This window comes from Rhinolophus sinicus, chromosome 17 (genome assembly GCF_057876585.1).
Source record: "Rhinolophus sinicus isolate RSI-liver-muscle chromosome 17, RSI-T2T, whole genome shotgun sequence".
NCBI lineage: Eukaryota > Metazoa > Chordata > Mammalia > Chiroptera > Rhinolophidae > Rhinolophus > Rhinolophus sinicus.
The window spans coordinates 31,972,869-32,000,408 of record NC_142517.1 but is presented as its reverse complement, the minus strand read 5'-3'; the positions used below and the strand labels follow the sequence as shown (position 1 = coordinate 32,000,408).

Here is a 27,540-nt window from a genome sequence, read left to right as displayed (position 1 = left end):
TAAAGGCAATATTTGTTTACACGTGGTCCTTCAGCTACCTTACAAATACAAATCTGGAGGTATTGTCCTATCTTGTTATCTATAGCGCTTATCAGTTATTTGGGGAAATTTGATTATCTTTCTTTTAGGACATACTCAGAGCACCACACTGAATGAAGATAATGTTAATAATAATCATAATAATTATAATAATAAATTTAGTTTTTTCATGTTAGATTCCCAATTAGAAAGAATAGTATTAACTGATTATAACATATTTAATAAATTATAGTATAATCTCAACATGTATATAACTTGATAGTAATAGAAATATATCTTCAAGAGAAAAATATAATTCATAATTTATACATTTGTGAGGACAATTAATTCTAGCAATATTTAATATTTCTAAGCATAAAGGATGGATCTGAAATATAATGAGTAGCAGGGAAGGATCAAAAATAATTTTTTAAGGCAAAACATAGTTTAATAATTTCAAAAACCTATACTTGCCAAGCAAGTTGAGGACTGTCAGAAGATGCTTATCAGAACTAACTGACTGGGTTGGGGGAAAAAAAAAATCCAGAGTTTCCAAAAGCTTTACCAACATTTAAGAGAGTTATTTAAAGTGATTTGGATCAATTTGTACAAATTAGAAATATTAGGACTTTTTAGAAAAAAGTGATGCCTGTTTATTTAGAAATAGTGGTAGGATTAATATAACTTCACTTTTAAATATAGGTTAAAGATTCCATTCCTTAATTTGCATAATTTGACCTCTCCACATAAAAACAAATGTTCCTGTCCATAAAGTACATAATCACCCACGAAGTTAACACCATGTGTGTCTCATTCTTGCCTTTAGGAAAATTATATGCAAGAAGAAATAAATACTACAGAGTTATACAAAATAAAATGGGAATATAATTTTTTGTGCAACGCATTATTATGTAAGTGAGTTTACAAAGAAAAAGAACCTTATTTTCCATAAAGGTCAAATCAGCCTATTGCTCTATATAGGATAATTTTTAAGAACCACAACATAATTATATAATTGTATACAAATATACAAATACATATATTAAGAATAATAGAAATTACTTAAGTATATAAAATGATAAATGACGATATAAAGAAAAGATAAATAAATATGATTTTTAAAAAGATGAAGAACACTTTGTTAATGGTTTCAGTGAATTTTAAAGGTTATAGAGAACAGTATATATCAGTCAGAGTTTAATTAGGAGAATTAATGTCACAGAGTCATGTGAATAAGAGACTTAAAAGATCACTAATTATTCATTTTAATCTGTAATTAACTACAAATGGGCAACAAAAATGCTAAAAAATATTCAACATCTGAGGGAAAGTATTCAAGGAAAGAATAAATTTGGCAAAGAGTGTCCCCAAAGATTGGAATTCAGATCTGGCAGAATACGGAAATGTAGTTACAGCTCACGGGATGAAGGAGAAATTTGCAGGGTGTGTCTTACCAGAAGTGGTACATGGTAAATTGGTCAAAATGAGCAGTTAGGAAAATGCAGGCCAAGACAGGAGCATTCAAAGCCTCTCACTTGGGTACCTATGGGTGAGGCCGGTCAGTAGGAAATCTCAGCTGTGTCTGACAAACTGAAAACACCTTGGTGAAGTATAGTTAGACTAAGGCTGGGAAGCTGATCTTAAACAAAGCAAAAATATCGCAAACTATTTATGAAAAGATTGAAATATTTGACTATATTGGATTAACTGTTTCCATTCATCAAAAGACACAATTTAGAAAGAAAACTCACAAGCCACAAGAGAGACAATCGTTTACCACACAGACTTATAAAAAGAGCTAATTATCTAGAATATGGTGAAAAAATAATAAAATCTTGTAAATCAGTGAGAAAAATATAAACAACGCAAAGGAAATATTGGCAAAACTTAATAAAACATGTTTATTTTACACTATATATAAAAATCAACTCAAAATTATTAAAGACCTAAACATAAGATCTGAGACTATAAGAATCTTAGAAGAAAAAAATAAGGAAAAGGCAACTTGATATTGACCTTGGCAATTATTTTTTTGGATATGACACCAAAAGCAGAAATAGACAACTACAGCTATATCAAACAAACAAACAAACAAAAATCTTATGTACATGAAAGGAAAGAATAAACAAAATGAAGAGGATACCTATTGAATGGGAGAAAATATGTGTAAACCATATATTCAATAAGGGATTAATATGCAAAATATATAAGGGAGTCATACATTTCAGTAGTAGTAAAACACAAACATTGTCACCACACAGCAGCTTAACTGTTTCCTAGTACCTACCCCCCAAAAAAGGAGAGTGTAAGATGGATCCTTTCAGTGACTTTGCTAAACCTTTGTGTTTGCACCTTATTCCTCCCTGTTTGGTCCCAGAAAGATGACTGGACAGTCAATGACAAGTAAGATTCCTCACAAAAGGAACTACTCAAGCCAGGCGCAGTCCTGTGGGGACCAACAGGAGAACCCATGGGGTTCACAGAGGTGGGCATAGCCCCCCACCTTCCCCCAGCTAAGGAAAGCCTCAGCCTCTGTGGCTGCATTCCTTCCCAAAACCTGCAAGGGAGGTGATTCAATGCGGTGCTCTCCATCTATTCATATGCATATAGGTTTTTATCCCTTGGGGAAGTTGAGACTTACTGTGCAGCTGCCTGCAGGCAAGGGTGATTGACTAGAATTGGTTTCCTATTATGATGTATAGGATTCACAGATCTTGAGATTGACAAGCTTTATCTTCTTTACTTCCCCCACCTAACTAATAAAAGTTGATGCAAGGCCCAATTGGGGGATTCCAGTCCTTGAGACTGGGGGTCCCTTTGCCTCCACACTTAAACTCTATTCATGACTACTGTCTTTTCTTAACCCTGCGCTGCCCTCCCCACTCCCCACAACTCTTAATCATACATATATATGATCATATTGTATACTTTAAACGTATAATTTTTATCAAAATAATAAAATTGAAACAAAACATGTTTTACATAGGTGGAAATATGAAGGGCCAATAAATAGAGTAAAAGATGCTCAACTAAATAGAAATTAGGGAAATGCAAATTAATGCTGACATAGGATAGGATTTGGGACCTAACATAATTGTCCAAACTAAAAATAAAAAAAACGTAAAGTATTCATAAAATGGTTCAACAAAGTAATTCTGACACATAGTCTTGGCAGGAGTATAAATTGATATAAATCTCTTTGTAATTTGGCATTATCCAATAAATTTGAGTAATTTTTACAATCTTCCATCCAGTAATTCTAATACTATGTGTTAGTCTGCATCCTCCAAAAGCTGAATGCAGGTCCATGTTAAACATGGAAGTATTTTATTAGGGCAAATGCTTATGGAAGCAAAAACAGGCAGTTCTTGAGCCAACTTTGACTATTTGAGAATCACATGTTTTCACAGAAACAGGGCTGCATAAATGCCCCGACTGTGCTCCATCATTGTATGGGAACAGTCTATGGAAAGCATCGACTCCAAATAAACCTGAGGACAGATTTTAGAGATTACTTGGTCAATTACTTTCCCTGTAGCTAGAGTTCTACATGGTATTTTAATGGCCACTAGAGTCCACCACTTGTGTCACACAAAACTATTTCCCCATACGGGTTCATAGCATTGCTCCTCAATGGTTTCCATGTGCCTCTTTACCTGAACGAGATAACTGGGCTGAAAACCAGCCACTATCACTCTAGATGATTCCTGCCCTATAATTATTACTCATCATCTCCCCCAGCCATTATCCATTTCCCTTTAACCTAAGCCGTCACTTAGGCAGGTCTACCTGGTGCTGTGTCCCAAACCTCTATTAAAGAAGCCTCGATAGCCATGTCCTGTTCAGGTCAGGTTGCTACACAAGTCCCATCACAGTTAGAATGAATCACAGTGACATGAAGAGGAACCTAAGTGGAATACCTGGGTGGCACACATATTCCTTCTTGTTCCTATTGCATAAGAACAGCCTTGCTTCCTCCATGTGATCACATTCTCCAGTATGATGACTTTTCTTTTTACCTGTCAGTTCCTGGGCAGAGAGCTCAAAATGTCTTGGCAGTAGCTATAACAGGTTACTCACTGACATCCATTCTTTGTCCCCTGGCAGTAATTCATCCCTTTTTAGGGACAAGTATTTCTGAATCTTCAAAACCCAGATTTATGGGAATGCGAAGCACACTTGTCTGTCTGAGTCACTGGAATGATAATAATTGGAGCCTTTCCTAGTTTTTCTCTAGGGGCAAAGCCCCATATAAACCTTTCTTTAAGAATAAAGTATCATACTGAGGTTTCTGGATGTTGCAGTACATGGTCTGACTAGTAGATCCCATAGTTATGTTCCCATCCCTGCATGCATTTCTTCATGAAGTAAAACTCCAGGCTGGAGATTATGCTATGGGGGATTCTTTACTTATATATCTAGCATTACATAAGCCTCAGAGTTTTACCTGAAACCTCAATCTACTCTAACATTGATAAAAGTACCAGATACAAAACTGCAATCACTCCTACTACATAGTTATATTTGCGTATATATTTTGCGTATATATTTTGCCCCCACAATCTATTATCTGATTTGTCCGAAAGACAGACTGACAAATTAAATCAAAATATGTTAACAACCAGCCCCCTCTGGACCTCATTCAGAATGTACCTCAATTTAACTATGTTAAGATATTTTCTCATGATTATTCTGGATTTAAGGATTAAGGGGAAAAATACTACAGGAGAGATGTTCTTCTCATTCCATCAAATTAGGAGAAATGTATTATCAATTTGACATGTGATTCATGATATTAATCTTGATTACTTAGATAAAGTAGTGTTCGCCACAGTAATAGTACTGTTTTTCTATTTCCCTACTTTATTGTTATAACTTAGTTGCTAAAACAAGCCTACACTCAAAGGGAAGGAAATTAAATTCCATGTCTTGGAAGGAGTATGGGGACTAATGTACAATCACAGCAATTAGTAAATAATTTGGAGGAGATACCTTGATGCTATGCAAATACCGTGTTTTTCCTTAAAGTTTAGCATGCTAATTTTATTATTTAACTGTGGATATTATGTGCAGCAATTATTACTGTGGTGTTAGTGGTGATTTTCTATTTTCCACATTCTTTCTACATTTACCATTTGGAATTCTGTTAAGAAGATTTGTTTTTTTCTCCCCAGTTAGTTTATTTGTTTGTTTATTTAATTATTTACATAACACAGCAACAGTTTAATATTACTGCATAGCAAATGATTACAAATGTATCAGCTTAAAATAATGCATATTTATTAGCTCACAGTTCTGTAGTTTAGAACTTAAGTTGTGACTAGGTTCTCTAGTCAGGGAATCACAAAGGTGAAGTCAAAGTGTCAACAAGGCTAAATTCTCTGGAAACTAGAAAAAAATCCACTTCCAAACTCATTTTCTGTGTTGACAGAATCCAATTCCTTGTCACTGTAAGATGGTGGTCCTTTTCTGTGCTGGTTGTCATTTGGAGGCTATCCTCATCTAATGAGCACTCTCAGATTCCATTGACATGAGCCCTAATAGGCATTTCACAGCATGGGTATTTGCTTTCTTCTAAGCCAGATGTAGGTTATCTCTCACTTTCTCTTCAGTGGTCCGTGATTGTGAACGCTCTGTTTTAAAGAGGCTCATGTGATTATTTCAGGCCTATTTGTATGATCTCTCTCTCTAAAGGTCAATGTTACCATATAGCATAACCTAGTCATAGAGGAATATTCATTATAATCACTTGCCTGGAAATTATGCAGGGTATATATACCAGGAGGACTGAAAATTTGGTGGGCCATCTTACATTCTGCCCTCAGAAGAATGAACTCATCATTATTTATTTTATTCTTTAGATTAAAATCCAATATTATCATCATTTATTTTGTTGCTGTAGTTGTAGTTGTACCAAATTTGGTCATCGAGAATTCTTCCAGGTTGGAAGTTATATTGTTTTGACATATCCACATCCATTTTATTTTTCTTAGCTCTCCTTTACCTTCTGACACTACAAGAGACTCGAGGTTCACTTTGTATATTCCCTGACCAGCATTAGAAAATGCCATTTCATTAATGAAATCTGGTCTGTTTTATTGAATAATCATATTTAGGAAACAATATCTGGGTGGCGGGTGCTTATTGCTTCTGGGGAGTCCTTGCTTCTAAGACCTCTCAGAAAAAGAAAAAAAAAAAAAAAAAAAAAAATATATATATATATATATATATATATATACACACACACACACACACACACACACACACACATACACACACATAGCCATAGAGAGTGCCAAATAAAATGTATACACATTTTAAGAAAGGAAACTGTATTAAAATTGTAATACTCAACATATAACAATAACAAAAGATGAATACAAGTCACATATGACTTCTGCAATTACAAGAGGTGCTCAAGGTGGTTACCATCAGCGTCCAGATACTCATTTCAGATTACAGCGGACTACTGTTTGAGCACAGATACCATCTCTTAAAATGTATATCCATTTTTTTGGCACCCCAGTGTGTGTGTGTGTGTGTGTGTGTGTGTGAGTGTGTGTGTGTGTGTATACAGACTAACCTATGTATATCTATCTGTATCTGTCATCTGTCTGTCTGTGTGTCTATCTATCTATCTATCTATCTATCTATCTATCTATCTATCTATCTATCTACCTACCTACCTACCTATCAAATCTACTTATCTATATACCTATATTCTATCAATCATATGTCTATCTATCTGTTTGTACCTATATTAAACATTAATTCATACTGATATCTCCAAACCAGAAAGAGAGTTCTCATCAGGAACCAAATTTGCACCTTGATCTTGGACTTCCCAGCCTCCAGAATTGTGAGAAATAATTTTTTTTTTGTTTAACCTATCCATTCTATGGTATTTTGTTATGGAAGCATGACCTAAAACAGATATGAGCATCTTTTTATATGCTCATCTTATCTGTGTATCTTCTTTGATGAGTTGTTTGTTTAGAGTGTTTTCTCAATTTTTAACTGTGTTGTTTTCTCATTTACAAATTTTAAGGACCTTTTTTGTATGTTGAGGATATGATTTCTTATCAGATAATTGTTGTGCAAATAATATCTTTCTTCCTACATCTTGTCTTTTCATTTCATTAGTGTCTTTGGCAAAGTAGAATTATTCAATTTTAATAAAATCTAACTTACCAAGGTTTCCTTTACTGATTAAATTTTTGGTGTTGAATCTAAAAATTAATTACCAAACTCATGGCTATATAGATTTTCTTCTGTTTTTTTTTTTGTTTTTTTTTTTAAATGTGATATACATATAATTTTTAAACCATATGGGCTTTCAAATATTCCATGAAAATTTCTTAAAAGATTACATTCTTTCTCCATATAATTGCCATATCACTCTGGTCTAAAAATCTGTTGAGCGCTTTTGTGTGCATCTATTTCGGCACTCTCCATTTTGTTCCATTTATCTTTGGGTCTATTCTTTACCAACACATCGACTTAATTACTGTATATTCATACTGATTCTATTATTTATGCAGTGTGAATCCTCCAACATTTTCTTTTTTACAATTATTCTGGTTATCCTGGATCCTTTGCCTTTTCATATTCATATTTGATTAGGTCATCAATATCTATATATCTATAACTAGCTGGCTGGGGTTTTGAAGGGGATCACCATGAATTTATAGAAAAAATCAGGAGGAATTGGTATCTTAACAGACTTGAATCTTCCAATCAATATACATGGCTATCTCTCGATTCATTTATATTTTACTTTGCTTCTTTTATCCATATTATATAGTTTTTCATATAGAGAGCTCATACATAACTTTTAGGTTAAAATGTAAATATTTCATTTTAATTTGTTGTTGCTATATAAATGGTATGTATTTTTAAGTTTAAAATCCTATTTTTCATTCTGGTATATATGAAAGCAATTGACTTTTGTATACTGACCTTGCATTCTCCTCCCTTGTAATACTATTAGTTCCTGGAGATTTTTGGAGATTCTTTGAGGTTTTCTACAACAGACAATCATATCATCTGGGAATAAAGAGTTTTGTTTCTTTCTTTTCAATATATTTACTTTTTTTTAATTCTCTCATTAGTCACTCATATTTAATATTTAGTAAGATGTTAAATAGTTGTAGTAAGATAAGACATTCTAGCCTTGTTCCTGATCTTAACAGAAAAACATTCTTTCTTTCTCCATTAAGTATGATGTTAGTTGTAGGGTTTTCTTGCAGATGTTCTTTACCAAGTTGAGAACATTTTATATTACAGTTTTCTGAGATTTTTATATAATATATAAGTGTTGACTTTATAGATTTTGCCAATGTTTTTTCTGCATCACTTGATATTATCATATTTCTCTTGTGTAGCCAGCTGATATAGTGGATTATACTGACTGATTTTTCAATGCTAAACGAGCCTTGCCTAGCTTTGATAAATGTCACTAGGTTGTGGTGTATAATTCTCTTTAAATATCGTTAGGCTTGGTTTTGTCTATGTTCATGAGTGATACAGAGGTATAGTTTCCTTTTCTGAAATTATTCTATTTGGTTGGTATAGGAAAATATTTATTGGTCTCATAGAAGAAGTTAGGGAAGTGTTCCTTCTGCTTATATTTTCTGAAAAAGATTCTGGAATATTGTCATTACTTCTACTCTAAATGTTTGGTAGAATTCAGCAGTGAAACCATCTTAGCCTGGTACTTTCATTTTGGAAGGTTATTAATTATTGATTCATTTTCTTTAATAGATAAAAGAGTGCATGGTATTTTCTCTATCCCTTTAATTTTAACTTACCTATGTATTTATGTTTTAAATAGGTTTCTTATTAATAGGTCATATTTGGGTATTGCTTCTGACAATGTCTTTACTCATATAAAAATCTATTTTAAATTTTCAGGTTTCATGGCATTTCAGTTAAGAATTAATAAATAATACACATTGTCTTGTAATGCAATTTGGCTTGCTACTTTCTATTTGTTATATTTATTCTTTGTTTACTTTTCCTATTTTTCTGCCTTCTCTGGGTTAATTGATTAGTTTTATTACTTTATTTTATCTCCTCTGTTGACTTAATATCCATACCTAAGTTTAAAAATTGTTTGAGGTTGCCTTAGAATTTATAATATATAATTTAAATTGTTCTGAGGTTACCTTCACATACCATTACACTGTTTCACTTGTAGTGTAAGAACCTTACATCTCCAAATCCTACTTTCTATCCCTTATTGTCTCCATCCCCACTTTAAAAACACAGTACATTATTATTTCAGATACCTCTAGTAATACTTGTTTTTGTCTCTCCATTTTGGTAGGGTCTTACATCTCTGTAACTCTCCAGAGAGAATTTGTCTCTTATAGCCTTTACTAGCTGTATTTCACTGTTATTTTTATTTAAAAGCTTTTTTAGATTTGTATGTGGGAGGGACAGGGATTGGGACTTTCTGTGATGGTCCAATAATGCCTCTGACGATCTTTGATGGTCCACTAGGACCTCTGTCTTCCTGGGTACTGTGAATTCACTTATCAAGTGTATGCCTTTCACATGTGTTACTGCCCTTTCTCCAGATACAATGTGGAGAAGCGTATAGCCCTCCCTCTTTCCCAGCTTCTATGGATTTCTACTCTGCAGCCAGGGTACAGTTTTGTCTGTGTCTTGTCCTCTACAGATTAAAGCTTTCCTTAATATTAGGTTGGTGCAAAAGTAATTGTGATTTAAAAGGTTAAAAAAATTGCAAAAACTGCAATTACTTTGGCACCAACCAAACACAACAAATGGGGAGATGGGATAAGGCAGAGTTTTTTATGGGTATTTTATTTTGGAACATTTATAATAGAGGGATTTTTAATTTGTAGCAAACAAATGCTTTCTAGCCATTAGATTAAAAGTATGTTGCAGTGCTAAGTAGAAGGGCTATTTCATGAAGCTATAAATCTAGGAATTAATAAACAAGATAATGTTTACTGCTAATGGTCAATTAGCATATTATTTTCCCCAGTCAGTTAAATGGCTAAAACAAATGTAGTTTACTTTATTTCTTTCTGTTCTTATAAAACAGTAATAATGTCTAAAGATAAAAAGCAGCCAAAACATAAATAATTCCTCCATACATATAAATTTTTAGTGTTCATGGCATTTCAGTTAAGAATTAATAAGTAATACACATTGCCTTGTAATGAGAAAAAATATCCCTCATGCTCTACTTGAAATCAAGAAATGCAATGATAGATCTGAATACGTTTATAATCCACATATTGATATAGAAATGTTTTCCAGTATTTCAAAAAATGTACACTTACCTTTCCCATTTTACAGAGAGTAAATATATATATATATATATATATATATATATATATATATATATATATATATATGCAATTATAATTGCTATATTATGTATTGCATTGTAGAAGTAGATTCCCATTATAAGCAATACACTACTTAGAATACACTGACAGAAAGACAAATAGTTGGCAGCAAAATGACAAGATACAACAGATAACACGTACTTTGAAGACAGAGTTGAAGTAACTAGGCAAAATGTTTGACAACTTAAGGAGCAATTACATGAAGAACTTCTTAGGAGAAATTTTTTCCCACTGCTGACAATGAGTTTTATCAAAATCTTGAAAAACGAGGATGCATTTTCATTTTTTCATTTTTGGAGGAAGAAGCACTAATTTTTAAGAGTCATTAAAGTTAATCAAAATGAGAATTTAAAGATTCAACTTACATATATTGTGTTTCCCTTAAGACCTAGCCGGACCATCGGCTCTAATGTGTCTTTTGGAGCAGAAATTAATGTAAGACCCGGCCTTATATTATATTATATAAGATCCAGTTTTATATTATAGTAAATTAAGACCAGGTTTTATACCAATTTTTGCTCCAAAAGACACATTAGAGCTGATGGTTCGGCTAGGTCTTATTTTTGGGGAAACATGGTATGTACCCAAATGCTTCTTAGCAAATTTCTTCATATGTGTTGGTGATCTTTGATGACTTTTGATGTTGTTGTTAAACCTTGTTCACAACTTGATAGTCCAAAGAGAGTAAAGAAACAACAAGGAAATGGTATGAAAGCTATCTGCAATACTCTATAAATGATAAGGGAATAAAAAGGGAATTATTGCCTTGCCTAATAAGATTAGATGCGTATATGGAAATAGAAATAGAAATACTGTGGTCATCTATTTTCTTTTAACAAATCCAGCAATCTTTGCATAATACAGGCTTATTTTCCGAAACCATACTACTTTTGCCTTGGGTACTGGAATACAGATGTTTATAAAAATAATTTTCAATGTTTTACAAAAAAAAATCAAATAATTTGATTCCTAAAGCAAATCATTTCCTTTATGTGACAGGCAGAGATTAGTATATGTAAAACTTTTTTCTTGTGAAGTCGTCTTGCTGTTTATCTTTATAATTTTCTGTTTCACATATTTTTATAAAAAAGCTGATGGAGTTTTATTAGTCATCACTGTTTGATGTTAACATGAGCAAATACTATTATTAGTCATCTTCAAGTAAGGCTCATGTAGTTTTTGAAAAGTTGCGTTTTGTATATTTAGTCAAGGTGTAAAGGAATGATTCTAATAGAATAATGAAGCATATTGGTTATAATCTTTCAAGTTAATTTTGAAAGATACGAGATAATCAAATATGTATTTAACTCCAAATAATTTCACTGTTTCCATTTATAATATTCCTTTTCAATTATCTTCTCCCAACATTTTTCTTTTCACATCAAAGAAGGTACACATAAAAAAGAAGACTCTCATACAATCAGATCTCCTTTACAGACCCTCACACTTCTCATAGTTTGATTGAATATAAGCATTACTAAATTTTCCTCCACTTAAAAAAAAGTGGAAAGAGAAAAGGATTACCTTTTTAAAATAATAAAAAGGTTTTTTTTTTAGTTTTTTTTTTAAGGGGCAAGAATTATTTTTGTGGGAGAATCAAATTCAATTGTGTTCAATCATCCTCTCACTCATGTTCAAATTGTGCTATGGAATCTGAAGCAATTAGACTGAAATGTGGAAAATTGATAGCTGCAACATGGCAGATTAAGTTGATGCAGAATGACTCCCTCCAAGTCATATTAAAAATACATATATATTTTAGATAATTTTATATGGTTATATAAGAATCCCGACTATAGAAATAAACATAATTGCCTTAGTCTTGAAACCTCCCCTGTAAAAGCAAATTCAAAAATACTCTGTAGATAAATATTCATTGGAGCCTAACCTCCCCCCACAAAATTAGTTTATAATAAAAAAAGTTAAAATGACATATTAAGCAAATTATACAAAACTAAATCAAATATAAAACCCCCAAATGATTAGCATAACAGGTAAAGACCAAAGAACATTCAAAATATTATAAAATACATTTGAAAAAAATGAAGACACTTTTTAAAAAGGAACAGACACCTTTATGAAAAGAACGAATGACATATAAAAAGGTGAGTAGGTTTAACACTGAAAGGAGGTGTATTACTTTATCTTTAAGATTAAGGCAGGTTGATATACTACACATTTAACTATCAAGCTCAGCAAATTAAGGCTTAGAAGTTATTCCGGTGTGAATAAGAAAATCTGGATGAATATTTTTGTTCCATATTTACTAGCTAAGAAACTCTAAGCAATTTACTAAATTCTCCATGACCTACGTTTCTCACTTTTAATAATACTCATAGAGTTTTAAGGATATTTACTGCATTTGTTTTATTTTGTTTAGAAAAACATAATAGCATCTGAAACAGGTATTAGCTATAAATATTATTATTAATATCATTCAAGTCTTCAGATAAGTTAATTTTGATACATATAGAGATATCACTGTTTACCAAAAGAAAGTAGATTCTTCTGCATTGTGATTATCTTTGGCTTAAAGATGACATTTCTTGAGAGAATGTATTATCTGAAAGTAATTTACACTCTGTACAAACCAGCTGGATTAGTGTCAGCATAAATTATGGACATATGGAATGAAAACAGATGGCCAGACACAAAACATTTACTTTTTTTCTGATTTTCTTTGTCCTAAATCAATTATTCAAAATGGGTGGTTATGGGGATTCAAAATAAATTTTTTTATATTCACTTGTCTGTAACACAGATTTCAATAAATAAGTCAAAGTGTTAGCATAAGGGTAAATGCATGAATATAAAAATAGAACATTCAAGAAATTAAATGGTATTATTATTAAAAAAAAACATTTGATTATTTGTTTTACAATGTCACTGATTCTGTGTTCATCAGTGAAAATTTTATGGAAGCACATGTAAAAATATTTCCCATTGAAAAATTACACGTACATAAACTTTATAGTATCATTTAATATGTTTTCAAAGGATTTCAAAATGCTTCCTTCATTTTTAATCAGAATAGATTAAATAAGATTCAGCCTTTATTATCCACAGTTTAAAGATACATTTGGCATATCTTTTGTTTCTATTGGAGTATGTAGCGCATTTTGAATTTCTTTACTTTAGACTTTTAGGGGATTTTATTTGTCTACTTGTTTCTTCTCACCTCTGTTACTTTATATAATTCTTTTAAAATATTACATTATCAAAAAGTAAAATTGATTTTTCTGAGCATTTTTCATTTTAAAAACTTATTTTCAATTACAGTTTACATACATTAGTTTCAGATATACAACACAGTAATTAGACATTTATGTATTTTGCGAGGTGATCACCTGTATAAGTCTAATACCCATACATAGATATTATAGTATTATTGACTATATCCCAACGCTGTACTTTACATCCCTGTTATTATTGTGTAACTGACAATTTTTACTTAATTCCTTTCACCATTTTTATCCATGCACCCAAACCTCCCTCCAATCTAGTGACCATCAATTTGTTTGAGTGAGTATCTCTGACTAAATTTTAACACATGAAAACATTTTATTTGTGGTTAGAACCACCACAATAAGGACACAGAGTGATTCCATTACCACATAACCTCAACCTGCTGCTGTACAGTCCACACACTCTCTTCTACGCAACTCACTGGCAACGACTATTCTGAGCTCTATCATTACGACTTTGTCTTTTCGTTTGAGAGAATGTCATAAAATGGAAAAATGGAATCGTGACGTATGTAACTTTTGAGACTGGTTTCTTCTAGTAAGCACAACTCCTGTGAGATTCGTCCAAATTGTTGGGTGTGTCAATAGTTTCCTTTCTTTTTTTAATTATAGAGTAGTATTTTCTTGTTAAGATGTATCAAAGTTTACTAATTCATTCACCCATTCAAGAGTTATATGCTGTTTGGAGAAATTATGAATAAACCTAGAGTACAGACATAGCTGAGAGATTGCTGCTACTAACTTTGTGCCCCTTGTTGACCAAAATGCATGGCTCACAGTGGCATCTGAGAGAAAAGAGAATCCATATATTTACCTTTGCTAGTCAAATAATTTGAACAAAAAATATCGCTGGACTGATATTGCCTTGAGCAATCTGTAACCTGGAAAAGCCAAGCAGCCATTGAAGTAAAATGCATACTAAGGGAGCTGCCAATACTCGTGGCCTCAATCATCAGAAGGAAAGGCAGTTTTAGGCAAAGCATATAATTAATAATATGAGTTCTGTCCTAGATTAACTGTAGCATTATAGGTAAAAAAACCCAAAAACAAAAACAAAAACACAAGAATATAACCTGGAAGAACTCAATTTTAAATATGATAGACCCACATATGAGTTTGGTACTGGGGAAAGCAGTATAGCCTTCACTATTGGAAGAATCCCTGAGAAACTAGGAACACCTGTACCAAATAAAGTTGCAGACAAGGGCAGGGTGACGGACATGGCAAGTGACAGATTAGGAGAGTAGATACAGACACAGGAATTCTTAGAAATATTAAGTAAAAGGAACTCTAGGAAGGAAACTATACTTTTTAAGTAAGTAGGTGTGTGTATGTGTGTGTGCATGTCTGTGTGACTCAAAGCAAGTGTCATCTATACATTGAAAAGAATCTGAGCATATTTTATAATCACAGATTGGTGAGAAATATAAAGGCAAAAGTGTTTTTAACATTTACATGCCCTTAGGTCTTAGCATTCATTTTGACTTTGTACATATTCACTAAGCATTGGATACATTTAAAAAAGAAAAGCACTCTTACAATGGCAATCAACATAGGTCAAAATCAGATTTAGTTAAAAAATGTATATATACTTTATTTGGTAGGAGAGTACTCAATGTTGATTTTATACTCATTACATCTTATTATGTCCATCTCTTAATTCTTTTAATTTTATCTTTCATTATTAGAATTTAAAGGGTGACTTTGAAGCATATTAAACTTATTCATCTTTCAACATTTTTATAATATTATAATTTTCTGGTGCAATTTACATATTTTTGTCATGACAATAAACATAATGACCACCCTAGAGATATATAGATATGCTTTTCAATTAATATTTGTAAATGGATACATAAATTTGCCAACACTTTCTGTGAAATCACTTATCCACTCCAAAGATATACTTTCTTGTTCTGAGAGAAATCATCATGAAGTTGTAAGGCAAGCCAAATATGATAATTCTTGGTGATAAATATTTTCACAAAATGTATATGATATTTCATCTAAATATATGTTTCTCCATGACCAAAGTAATTTGCTGACATCTTAATATATAGAAACATTTAAATTTTTCCATATAACTAATATATTATTGGAAACAAAGAGTTCATCTTCTAGACTATCTTGTAGTCCAAGGAGAAAAAAAGTGATATATTTGAGTATGCATAAATAAAGGAATGGGGAATGTAGTGTCAGGAATATTGAAGGGTCCCTTTGTTCTGCCTGATCAAACTTCTTCATTTCTAATGAGATTATGCTTTCTCATTTTGGTGAAATTATTCTCCCATCACTGAAACTATTACACACATTTCAAATGGGTGTGGCTATATTCTTAAAGACTCAGTCTCCCTTAATTGATTATGCTCTAACTAAAAGCATTCCCTCAATTACTTAAATTAATACTAAGAAACCATTCCATCTTTGAAATTGGTATATGTAAAATTCAGATGATTTAGCTGGCCATTTTTACACATATTTGTGAATAGTTCACTTACTATGAAAACAAACAAACAAAAAAAAACACGTGGACAAAAGCAACAAGGTAAAAGGAGAGAGAATTCTGATGGCCTTTGATTCCCTGGTGTCATTTTTTCCCTGAAGAATAAATACCTGTCTCCCTGCTCTTCCCTGAGGTTTTTTTTTTTTTTTTTTTTAACCTTCCTTGGTTTACGTAAGAAACCCCAGCATTATTTCCAAATGAACAATACATATAAAACACTAGTTCAAATTTCACTTCTGTATATGGAATCCAAAATAATATGGCTGTTATGCAAGTTCAAAAATCCCTATCTCAATTGTCTGTCATATCAATGGCATATGTATGTAATTACATACTTTTAATATTCATTCTATGAAAATATATTCTCCAGAATTTTGTTCACTTGAATACTCCAATGCTCTAAGTTACTGGGAGATGACTGAATTTTGTTAAACGAAGATAACAAAGATAACCTTTATACTCATACATTTATAAATGCTAACTTTTCCTAACATATGAACAATGTATAAAAATTATTCATCTTTTATATTTTCAATATATTTTATTTCTCCTGAGGAGGAGAAACAGAAACTACAACCAATGTCATATTTGAAAAATAATGTGAAGTTTAATTTTTTTACTTTAAATGATAAATCCCCCCCTAGCAATTGTTATTCATATTTGAACAACTTTTAAAAGTTGCAGCAAGCTATAATTTTCTTTTAAAATAAGATTGGATATGATATATAGATGATGTATTACAGAATTTTACACCTGAAATCTATGTAACTTTACTAACAATTGTCACCCAAATAAACTTTAATTTAAAAAAATAAATAAAAAATAAAATAAAATAAGACAATTTATTATGTAATATTAAGGCATTGTTTTAAAGAAGTCCATGGAATTAGAGTTATACCAGTCTACATTACCTTACATCATTTGGTACAAATGGGATACTTTAACAAATATTCTATCTTAAGTTCTAGAAAAAGGAAACATATGTCACACTTTACCACTTTCACAAGTGTTGCAGTGCTTAAGAGTTAGTGGTGTATCTGTGCTAGCTTGTTTGACCCACTGCAAAGCATTTTCAAACTAATGATCTGAAGAGTAACATATGTCAATATAAAATTGTTAGTTTCTTACTTAATTTAAAAGTGCATTTTTGTTGAAAATGAGAACATTTGAACTTAGAATATAAATGAAACATTATTTCTGATTTTTTGCTATTAAAACATCGGAGGAAGAAAGCAGAATCTCCTCAAAGGGGAAGGCTGGTTCCGTCTTCTCTAAGAACTTAGGCCAAATTTGAATCCCTTTTTAGGACATACGACAAGGATATCACCTTTCAGTATTTTAAGAGCTTCAAACGTGTCAGAATAAACTTCAGCAACCCCTTATCTGCTGCAGATGCCAGACTCCAGCTACATAAGACTGAATTTCTTGGAAAGGAAATGAAATTATATTTTTCTCAGACTCTGCACATAGGGAGTTCACACCTGGCTCTCCTAAATCCAGACAAGCAGTTTCTGATCTCTCCTCCCGCCTCTCCTCCCGTTGGTTGGAAACAAGTGGAAGACGCTACTCCTGCCATAAATTATGATCTTGTATACGCTATCTCCAAGCTAGGGCCAGGGGAAAAGTATGAATTACACGCGGCAACCGACACCATTCCCAGTGTGGTGGTCCACGTATGTGAGATTGATCAGGAGAACCAGGAAGAAGATGAGATGGAAAGAATGAAGAGACCCAAACCCAAAATTATCCAGACCAGAAGGCCGGAGTACACGCCAATCCACTTAAGCTGAGCTGGCACCTGAATGAAGAAGTATTCTACATCATATTCATGGGGAGGAATCTTTTACTGTGAAAGTGGCCGGCCATGACTTTGAAGTGGCAGCTGTGATCCGAGTGGTGGAAATTCCAGTTCACGTTGCTCAGAAGAGAATCAGGTTTTGCCTCCTCGTTCTAATACTGCACATCAGTCAATGTTTGTGGCCCCTGGAAATGTCCTGGGCCAATCAATGAGTTTGGGATGATCACACAAGGACATTAGGGGAGGTCTTGAGAAAACTGGTAACAATAGTATTTTGTACCTTTTTTTTTTTTTTTTTTTTTTTACTGGTATGTTCTGTTTTGCCAAAGGCAGGTTGATCAATGGGTCTGGGGAGAGCCTTGTGATTCTAACCAGTCTTCCCGGGTAGACTATCAATACTGGTGGGAAGAGGCACCACGTGAAGCCACGATGTGTCTGGTGCAGAAAGCTTGTGAGAACATAATGCAGTGTGGAAACTGTAGTGCTTCATTTCCCCCCCCTCCCCCCATGTTCTCATGTTTGTGCATGTATATTACTGATTTTCAAAACTAATCTTTGTTCGTACATAGAGTTATGCCCGTGTTGTTTTACATCTTGTGGGAAGATAGAAGAAGCATTTGGAAACTGTATCATCTTTCCAGATTTACGACAGCACTGGTGTGGAATTCTACCTGGAATCATTCACTCCACATCGTATCTGGTACAACATAAAACTTGTGCTTTTCCAAAAGAACTCAATCTGAAATTCCCATGCAGGGTTTTGCTTATAAAATTCAGAGAATAGCAGTTCCACTGCCAACTTTTAGTGGGTGAGACTATTTTAGTTTGGCTGTTTTGGGTCGGACATGGGTTTCATTTATTTCTTTCACATGGTGGTTTATGATGAGTCATAGCCAAAAGCCTTTCCTGAGAATTGTTGGTTAAGATAGTTGATTTTTTTTTTAACCCCACTAAAAATCAAGATAAACTTGTAAATAAAGCTGATAGCAGCTATTCAGACCCGTTGTGCACTTGGGTGAAAAATACGGCCGTGGAAGACTAGTATAAGTTGTGTCAACCTACCTGTGAATTGTATATTGTAGAAAATGTCGTTAAAATGTTTGACAGGCCTTGAGTTCAAAGCATGTGAAGTGGATAGTAGATGTGTGGTGATATAAGGAGAGATGCAGTGCCTTCCCCTGTTCATTCCTGATGGAATTGTTACACTAGGTTAACGTGTGTAATTTTTTTCTAGTTGTAATGTGTATGTCTGGTAAATAGGTATTATATTTTGGCCTTAAAATACCATAACAAAGTTTGCCATTTTGAAATACCTAATGCCCTGGAACAATGCATGCTTTGGAAATTTGGAAGATGGTTTTAAGAAGCAAATAGATGTGGTTGTTCTTATCAAGGAATTGACTGACTGTTCTCAAAACCCTGTTTACAGTACTTGGTAGGGGGTGGAAAAGGTGGGAGAGACCATTGCATAGCTATTCCAGTGTTCCTAGTTAAGTGCTCTTAAACGGGAGAGGCCAGCCTCAGTATAGTTTTTTTGTTTGTTTGTTTTTTTGTTTTGTTTTGTTTTGTTTTTTGTTTTTTAACTGCATTCTATAATAAATCGACCCAATATGCCCTTTGCGGGAAAGTTAAAAAAAAAAAAAAAAGGAAAAGATTTCACGTCCTACAAAGTGAATTCTGATAATTATTGTCCATAGCTTAAAATGAATCACCATGACTTAAATTACCAGAACCTTACTGTACTGCTGCACTGATATATCTTTAGCAAAATACTTCTAAAAAAGAGATCCTCCGAGGAACTGTAGTATGAGTCAAGCAAGCCTGTTGCAAATATCTTGAAGATAAAATTATTTAAAATAGTTACAGACTCTTAAGTATTAGCATCCATTCTTACCTAATCCCAATCAAATATGGGGGTAAAGTAGCCACCAAAAGCTAGATTGTGCTTAGCTTCATTGTTCTAATCTTACTGTCAGAGGCAGGAGTAAATCCTATGTGGGCATATGACTAGGAGCTGGTTCCAGGTTTTACTAACAGTCATAATCTAGGGAATTATATATATAAAGTTGTTATTCCACCTGAGGAAAGAATAGGGCAGCAAATCTGATATGACAGCCTTAAAATATATTGAGTGGAAAGTCCAGGAATCAAGTTCAGATGATAAAATTGAAAGATAGGAGTCAGGCCCTATGGAAAAGCATGTAAAAATCTTACAATAACTAAGGAACACTGTCTCTTCTGGCATATTTGAAGTACTCCTTCATTGACATCAACTGTTGCCATCCTGCTGTTCATCCATTATTAATAAATAACTAGTTGATTAATAAAAATAAATATTTATACACATCTATTTATTCAGAAATACATTTATATGTGAAATTAAAACTTGATTCTTGAGGTAATAAAAACTCAGATTAAGGTAAAATGAGGACAATGAGTAACTAGAACTTACTGATTATTGAATCAAAGTAGCATGAAGCAGAATATATAAACAATTGATGTATCACCAGAAATTCAGAAAAAGTAATATGCTCAAGTATACTCATTGGTTTATTGAACAAATAAATATTTATGGGGAATCTGCATTGTATTAGGCACAAAGACAAAGTCCAGTTACTCTAGAAGATAAAAAACCTAGTGGAAGACTTGTATTTATGGTCTTTGATGGCTGAATTTCTACTGAAATAATATCATATGGAAACATCAAAAGTTAATTGTGTTCTATTACAACAGTAACAAAACAGAGGGAAGGAAACAATTCTTGCTTTTGACTGTGATGGAGAAGTTAGAATAAGACTAATGTTCCTATCAAGATCAACTATAAAATCTAGATTACAATATCAAAACAAAACAAAACCACACAGGCATCATGAAACAATCAAGGTATCCAAGACTTAGGGGCCAAGATGCCAGAGAGAAGTGAAACAACTTGAAGTTATCCCTGCATTTCATCAAATACATTTTTTTAAAGAAAAGAAAGGGAAAAACAAAACAAAACAATACAAAAAATAAACAAAACAAAACCCTGGATTGCAGAGTTGAGCAAGAATGCTGTTAGATACATATTACCCAGATTTTAGTTAGGAATATTAAAGAGCTATAATCAAAGAATGACCTATCTTTACTAGAATAAGGTGATCTGTCCTTACTTTATCTCCTGGCAAGAATTTAAAAAGATACTTTTTTTGAGAAAGACGATATCATCCAGAGCCTCTACAATTTTTCATAATCAATGCAAACTATCAAAACTATCAAGCATGCAATAAAACATAAGCAATTATTTGAAGACCAGAAAACAAAATGAAACAGAACAAAAACAGACCCATAATGAACTAGATATTGGAGTTTCAATACAGAATTTTTAAAATAACTATGAATAAAATATCAAGAAATTAGAAAATATAAAATTTTGCCAGAAAATATAACATATGGGAAGAATGAAATAGACATGTCAGAATTGGAAAAAAAACACAATTCAGTAAATGATATTAGTAGCAAAATCTGCAAACCAAAGAATTAGTGATCTGTAAAATATGTCATTCTTAATAGAAATGATGTATCCTAATATAAAAGAGAATGACATCTTTAAAAGCATTATCTCACAGTTCTTGAATGTTCTCATCTTACTTTATCTTTTCGTTTTTCTTTGCATTTCAGATTGCAGAGCTTCTGTTGGTATATATTTAAGTTCAATGATTTTTCCTCGGCTGTGTGCATTCTACTGATTAGCCCTTCTAAGGCATTCTTCATTTCAATTACAATGATTCTTGCTATTTTTATTTTATTTTTTTTAGTGTTCCCTTTTAAGTTTTTTCTTATAGTTACCCTATCTACAATTATGATGCCAACTGTTATTGCATTTAGTATACATTTTTACATTAGAGTCCTGAACATATTAATCATAGTTATTTTAACTTCCCTGTCTAACAATTGCAACATGTTTTCATAGATGAATCTGGTTATGATGATTACTTTGTCTCTTTATTGTGTTTTTTTTTTCCATTTTTATATGCATTTTATTACTTTTTTTGTGAAAAACAAACATATTGAATAGTAGGGATTGTGGTAAATGGGCCTTTCATGTGAGGATTTATGTTAATTTGGTTAAGAGTGAGATTTAACATTTTTTATAGCTACATGTGGGCTTAAAGTTCCTCTAATGTCTTTGATTTTTATATTCCATTTTGACTTTGGATCGTTCCTATGTACTCCTTGTCATAGAGAGTCTGTATCTTGCAACTCCTTCAATAGTGTTAAGGTTGAGGAGAAAGAAGTGTTCTATCTTAATCCGATTACTTCTGTCTTTCAAGGATCTGTGTCTGGGGGTATGGCTTTCACAAGTGATTCCTTCCCTCCTCTAGACATATAACGTTTTTACCCCTGCATTCTATTTCTTTCTCTGCTGCTACATTTCCAATCTATTTCCTTCAGAATATTTTCTCAGAACAGTATAATTGAGTTGAAAATACACAACAAAAGATTATTAAGCTCTCTACAAAATTATAATGCAATGCAACATATTAAAATCTGAGAAATTCAATTGACGTAATACTTAAAAGAAAATATGCAATGTTCGATCACATATTAAAAAGGAGGTGAAAATGAATGATATAAGCATTTATCTCAAAACCATATCAAAACAAACTAGGATCTAATAATGAAACATAAGAAATAAATGAAAAGTGCGACAACTATATAATAAGGATAGACAGACGGATATATGAGAAATACTTTTTCCCTTTAAGTTTGCAGTACAGAGAGCATTGTTGGAAAAATATACATGGAAAGCAGTAATCATAATTTTGGATATGTATATTATACAATGTAATTCAGTCTATTCAGCATGAATCAAAAACATACAAACAAAACTCTACATTTGCTAGATGAAATGTGCATGAAATAAGAAATTTATAAGAAAATACTGAACATTTCTCCTAGGTTTATAAAAGAATCATGACTATAAACAACAGAGCACAATGCTTTTGATGACCCACAGTCTTAGCATTATAAATATGCAGCCTCTGAGCTCTGTATGCATACTTATATATATACAATCATGAATATTTGAATTGACACTTTAAAATAAGTCACTAAGATTTTAAATTGCATCCATTAAATCAACAATTTTAAACCAATTACCCATTGATTTTTTCAAATACATTAAGAATTAAAAAAATAAAAATGCACAACTATAAGAAGAAAAATTTGTTTCAGTAAGAATTTAAAAGATTTAAAAAATGCTATTTTAAAACTGGAGATAATTTTTTAAAATCTCTTATATTAATAAAGATTCAGCTAAGCAAAAAATATTAGACTACATAAACTTTAAAAATAGGTGGCAAAAAAATAAATAAATGGAAATCCTACATGTCATCATGGAATGAAATTTGTGAGGTTATTTATGCCTATGTCCAAAGTAACTTACCATAGCATTCAAAAAAAGAACATCTTCAAAGTACTCTTATTCTTAAAAAAATACGAAATCTCAACCAAGAACAAATAAAATCTTACCTTTATTGAACATCGCTTTAATCTTTTTATCTTCAAGGGAGTAGGACTTCCCTTGGCACTGTAGAAATAAACAATAAAATAAACATTTTTTTGTCTGTAGTTGCTAACTTATTGGCACTCAGCGAGCTCTCTCTAATTCCTACAAAGGCACAGTCCAAAGGCTATTAAAATTTAGTAATGTTAATAACTCATAAAAATTATTGAAAATTTATGTTAGCATAGTAGTATTTTACAATGATTTATAAGGTCCTACAATTAAGTTTGTGAAGTTGTTGCTATAATGCTGCTAACCTTTTTTGATATCAGAGGGATTATTCATTATGAATTTGCACCAACTAGACAAACAGTTAACCAAGTTTACTATTTGGAAGTGCTGAAAAGGCTTGTAAAAAAGTTAGACGAACATGACCTGAACTTTTCACCAACAATTCATGGCTCTTGCATCATGACAATGCACCAGCTCAGTGAGGGCACTGTTTGTGAGGGAGTTTTTTTTTGTGTGTTTTTTGTTTTTGTTTGTTTTTATTAAAGATTTTATTGGGGGAGGGGAGCAGGACTTTATTGGGGAACAGTGTGTACTTCGAGGCCTTTTTTCCAAGTCAAGTTGTTGTCCTTTCAATCCTAGTTGTGGAAAGCGCCATTCAGCTTCAAGTTGTTGTCCTTTCAGTCTTAGTTGTGGGCAGGGCGCACCTCATCTCCAGGTCCAGTTCCCATTTCTAGTTGCAGGGGGCAGAGCCCACCATCCCTTGTGGAACTTGAACCTGCAACCTTGTGGTTGAGAGGACACACTCCAACCAACGGAGCCATCCCAGAGTTCAGCTGCAGCTCAGCTCAAGGTGCCGTGTTCAATCTTAGTTGCAGGGGCGCTGCCCACCATCCCTTGCAGGACTCGAGGAGTTGAACCGGCAACCTTGTGATTGAGAGCCCACTGGCCCATGTGGGAATTGAACCGGCAGCTTTCGGAGTTAGGAGCATGGAGCTCTAACCGCCTGAGCCACCGGGCCAGCCCATGTGAGGGGGTTTTTAGCTAGTAAACAAGTAACTGTATTGGAACACCCTCCCTACTCATCTGATCTGGCCCCAATGACTTCTTTCTCTATTCAAAGATAAAAGATATACTGAAAGGAAGACATTTTCATGGTATTCAGGACATCAAGGGTAATATGACAACAGCTTTGATGGCCATTCCTGAAAAACAGTTCCAAAATTGCTTTGAAGGGCAGACTAGGCACTGGCATTGGTGCACAGCTTCCCAAGGGGAGTACCTCACAGGTTACCATGGTGATATTCATCAATGAGGTATGCAGCACTTTTTCTAGGATGAGTTCAGGAACCTAATTGTCACACCTTCATGTTTTTTAAAGAATAAATTTGAATAATTCAATGGCTCATTCATGCCCTAGTTTTGATTTTTTCTGAGCCACTTAATAAAACCTTTCTCTGAAGCTCTCTGTAGAAACAGGCATGGGAACTTTAGTTTACCTTCTTCGACTGGTGAAAAAATACTGTGTATTCAGAAAATTATAAAGTTGTTTTAATTTGAAAAGTTCTTGTAATTGTGTTAGCTTTACAATGCATTTCCAGAAGGTTGTAAAAGTACCTTAGATGGAAGTGAATATGTATATCGATCTTGGCGTGAAGTAGAGAATACATATTTACATTTGGTGTTATATTGATTTGGCATTTCAACCTATATAAATCCTTAATAGGTAAAAATACCAGGAGAGCCATCTGCTGGTAAAAATAGGACCTGTGGACATGACTTTATTTCTCCTGTTATTTAAGGAATCATACCATACATAACCTATTAACTAAAGATGCCAGGATATTAAGGGCCATATTAATGCAACTGCACTGGTATATCAAAGAATACTGAGAAAATAAAAAGGGATAACTAAAGCATATGTTGATTTATTTTTTCTAATATATAAGCCATTAATATTTCCATTTTCTATTTAAAAACAATATATTTCTGATATTATATTTAAAGCTATGTGTTCATGAAGTCACCATATCCTAAGTATGCAAATATTTCTTCAATTGAATTTATTATTAATTCTGTGAAAATCTGGGTCATATACAAACAAAACTTTTCATATTTGTATTCAAATTTTCAAGTTGTCAAATCACTCTTGACTTTAATAATTGTAAAATTGTATAAGGGACTGGATAATTTTATTTGAATTGCTAAATTAATGTTTAATTTAACTTTGTGAAAAAAACATTCATTTTTTTCCCATAATGATACATTTATTTTATATTTAGCTGATTAACAATTTTATTTCCATCTGCAACCTTATTTTCTGGGGTCATTATTCTGTATACCACAATGTTTTCTGTTTTATTGTTTTTTTGTGTTTTTTTTTTTTAATAATAAATCTATTGAAGTGACACTGGTTAATAAAATTGCATAGTTACTTGAAAGCGTACCCTTCTATAACATAGTATCAACATACAGCATTGTGTGTTCACCACCCAGAGTCAGTTCTCCTCCCATCACCATATATTTTACTGTCTTCTACCTCCCCCCACCATCCCCATTCTCTGGTAACCACTGAACTGTTGTCTGCATCTTTGAATCGTTTCCTTATTTGTTGCTTTCAGTTTTATATCCCACATATGAATGAAAGCATATGATCTGGGTTTCTTCTGTATGACTTATTTCATGTAGCATGATAATTTCAAGAACCATCCATGTTGTCACAAATGACAGTATTTCATCTTTTCTTATGGCCCAGTAATATAGAGGTACCACATCCTCTTTATCCAATCATCTACTAAAGAACACTTGAATTGTTTCCATAACTTGACCATGGTAATGATGCTGCAGTTAACATAAGGGTACATACGTGTATATCTTTATGGATAAATGTTTTAAGATTTTGTGGGTAGATACTCAGAAGAGGGATTGCTCGGTCACGTAGTAATTCTATTCTTAATTTTTTGAGGAATCTCCATACTGTTTTCTACAGTGGCTGTACCAATTTACATTCCTAGCAGCAGTGTGTGACAGGTTCCTTTTCCCTCCAAACCTCTCCAACACTTGTTATTATTACTTGTCATGTTGATAATAACCATTCTAACGTGTGAAGTGGTATCTCATTGTTGTTTTGATTTGCATTTTCCTAATAGATAATGAAGTTGAGCATTTTTTCATGTATCTGTTGGCTGTTTGTATGTCTTCTTGGGAGAAGTGTCTGTTTAAATCCTCTGCCCATTTTTATATTGGATTGTTTTTCTGCTATTGATTTGTATGAGGTTGGTTGCCTCTTTGTTTTCTTGATGGTTTCTTTTGTCGTGCACAAGCTTTTTAGTTTGATATAGTCCTGTTCATTTATTTTTGCTTTTAGTTTCCTTGCCTTTGAGATCAAATTCATAAACTCTCTGAATCCAAGTACCATTAGTTTAGTACCTATTCTTTCTTCTATGCAATTTATTGCTTCAGGTCTTATATTTAGGTCTTTGATCAAGTTTGAGTTAATTTTGATATATGGTGACAAATGGCAGTCTAGTTTCATTTTGTGCATGTGGCTTTCCAATTTTCCCAGCATCATTTAAGAGGTTTTCTTATCTCCATTGTATGTTTTGTGGCTCCTTTGTTGAAAACTATCTGCCTATATACATGTGGGTTAATTTCTGGGTTCTCAATTCTCTTCCACTTGCCTGGTGTCTGTTTTGCTGCCAATACCATGCTGTGTGATTATTGTCACTTTATAGCATAATTTGAAGTCCGGGACTGTGATACCTCTGGCTTGTTCTTTTTTTCTCAATGTCGTGTTTGCTATTTGGGGTCTTTAGTGATTCCACACAAATCTGATGATTTTTTGTTCTATTAAAAATAAATGTCATTGAGATTTTTTTATGGAGATTGCATTAAATGTATATTTCTTGGGGTAGTATGGCCATTTAACTGTGTTGATTCTTCCAATCCCTGAAATATGAAATATCTTTCCATTTCTTTGCATCTTCTTCAGTTTCTTTTAATAATGTCTTGTAGTTTTCCGTGTATAGGTCCTTCACATGATTGTTAAGTTTGTCCTGAAGTATTTTATTTATTTATTTATTTATTTATTTATTTATTTA

The 27,540-nt window shown here is 32.7% G+C and overlaps 1 pseudogene; it reads left to right on the top strand.

Moving 5' to 3' along the window:
- The first annotated feature begins 17,450 nt into the window (after nt 1–17,450).
- On the top strand, nt 17,451–17,938 carry LOC109459964 (calcipressin-1 pseudogene; annotated as a pseudogene).
- The last annotated feature ends 9,602 nt before the right edge of the window (nt 17,939–27,540 follow it).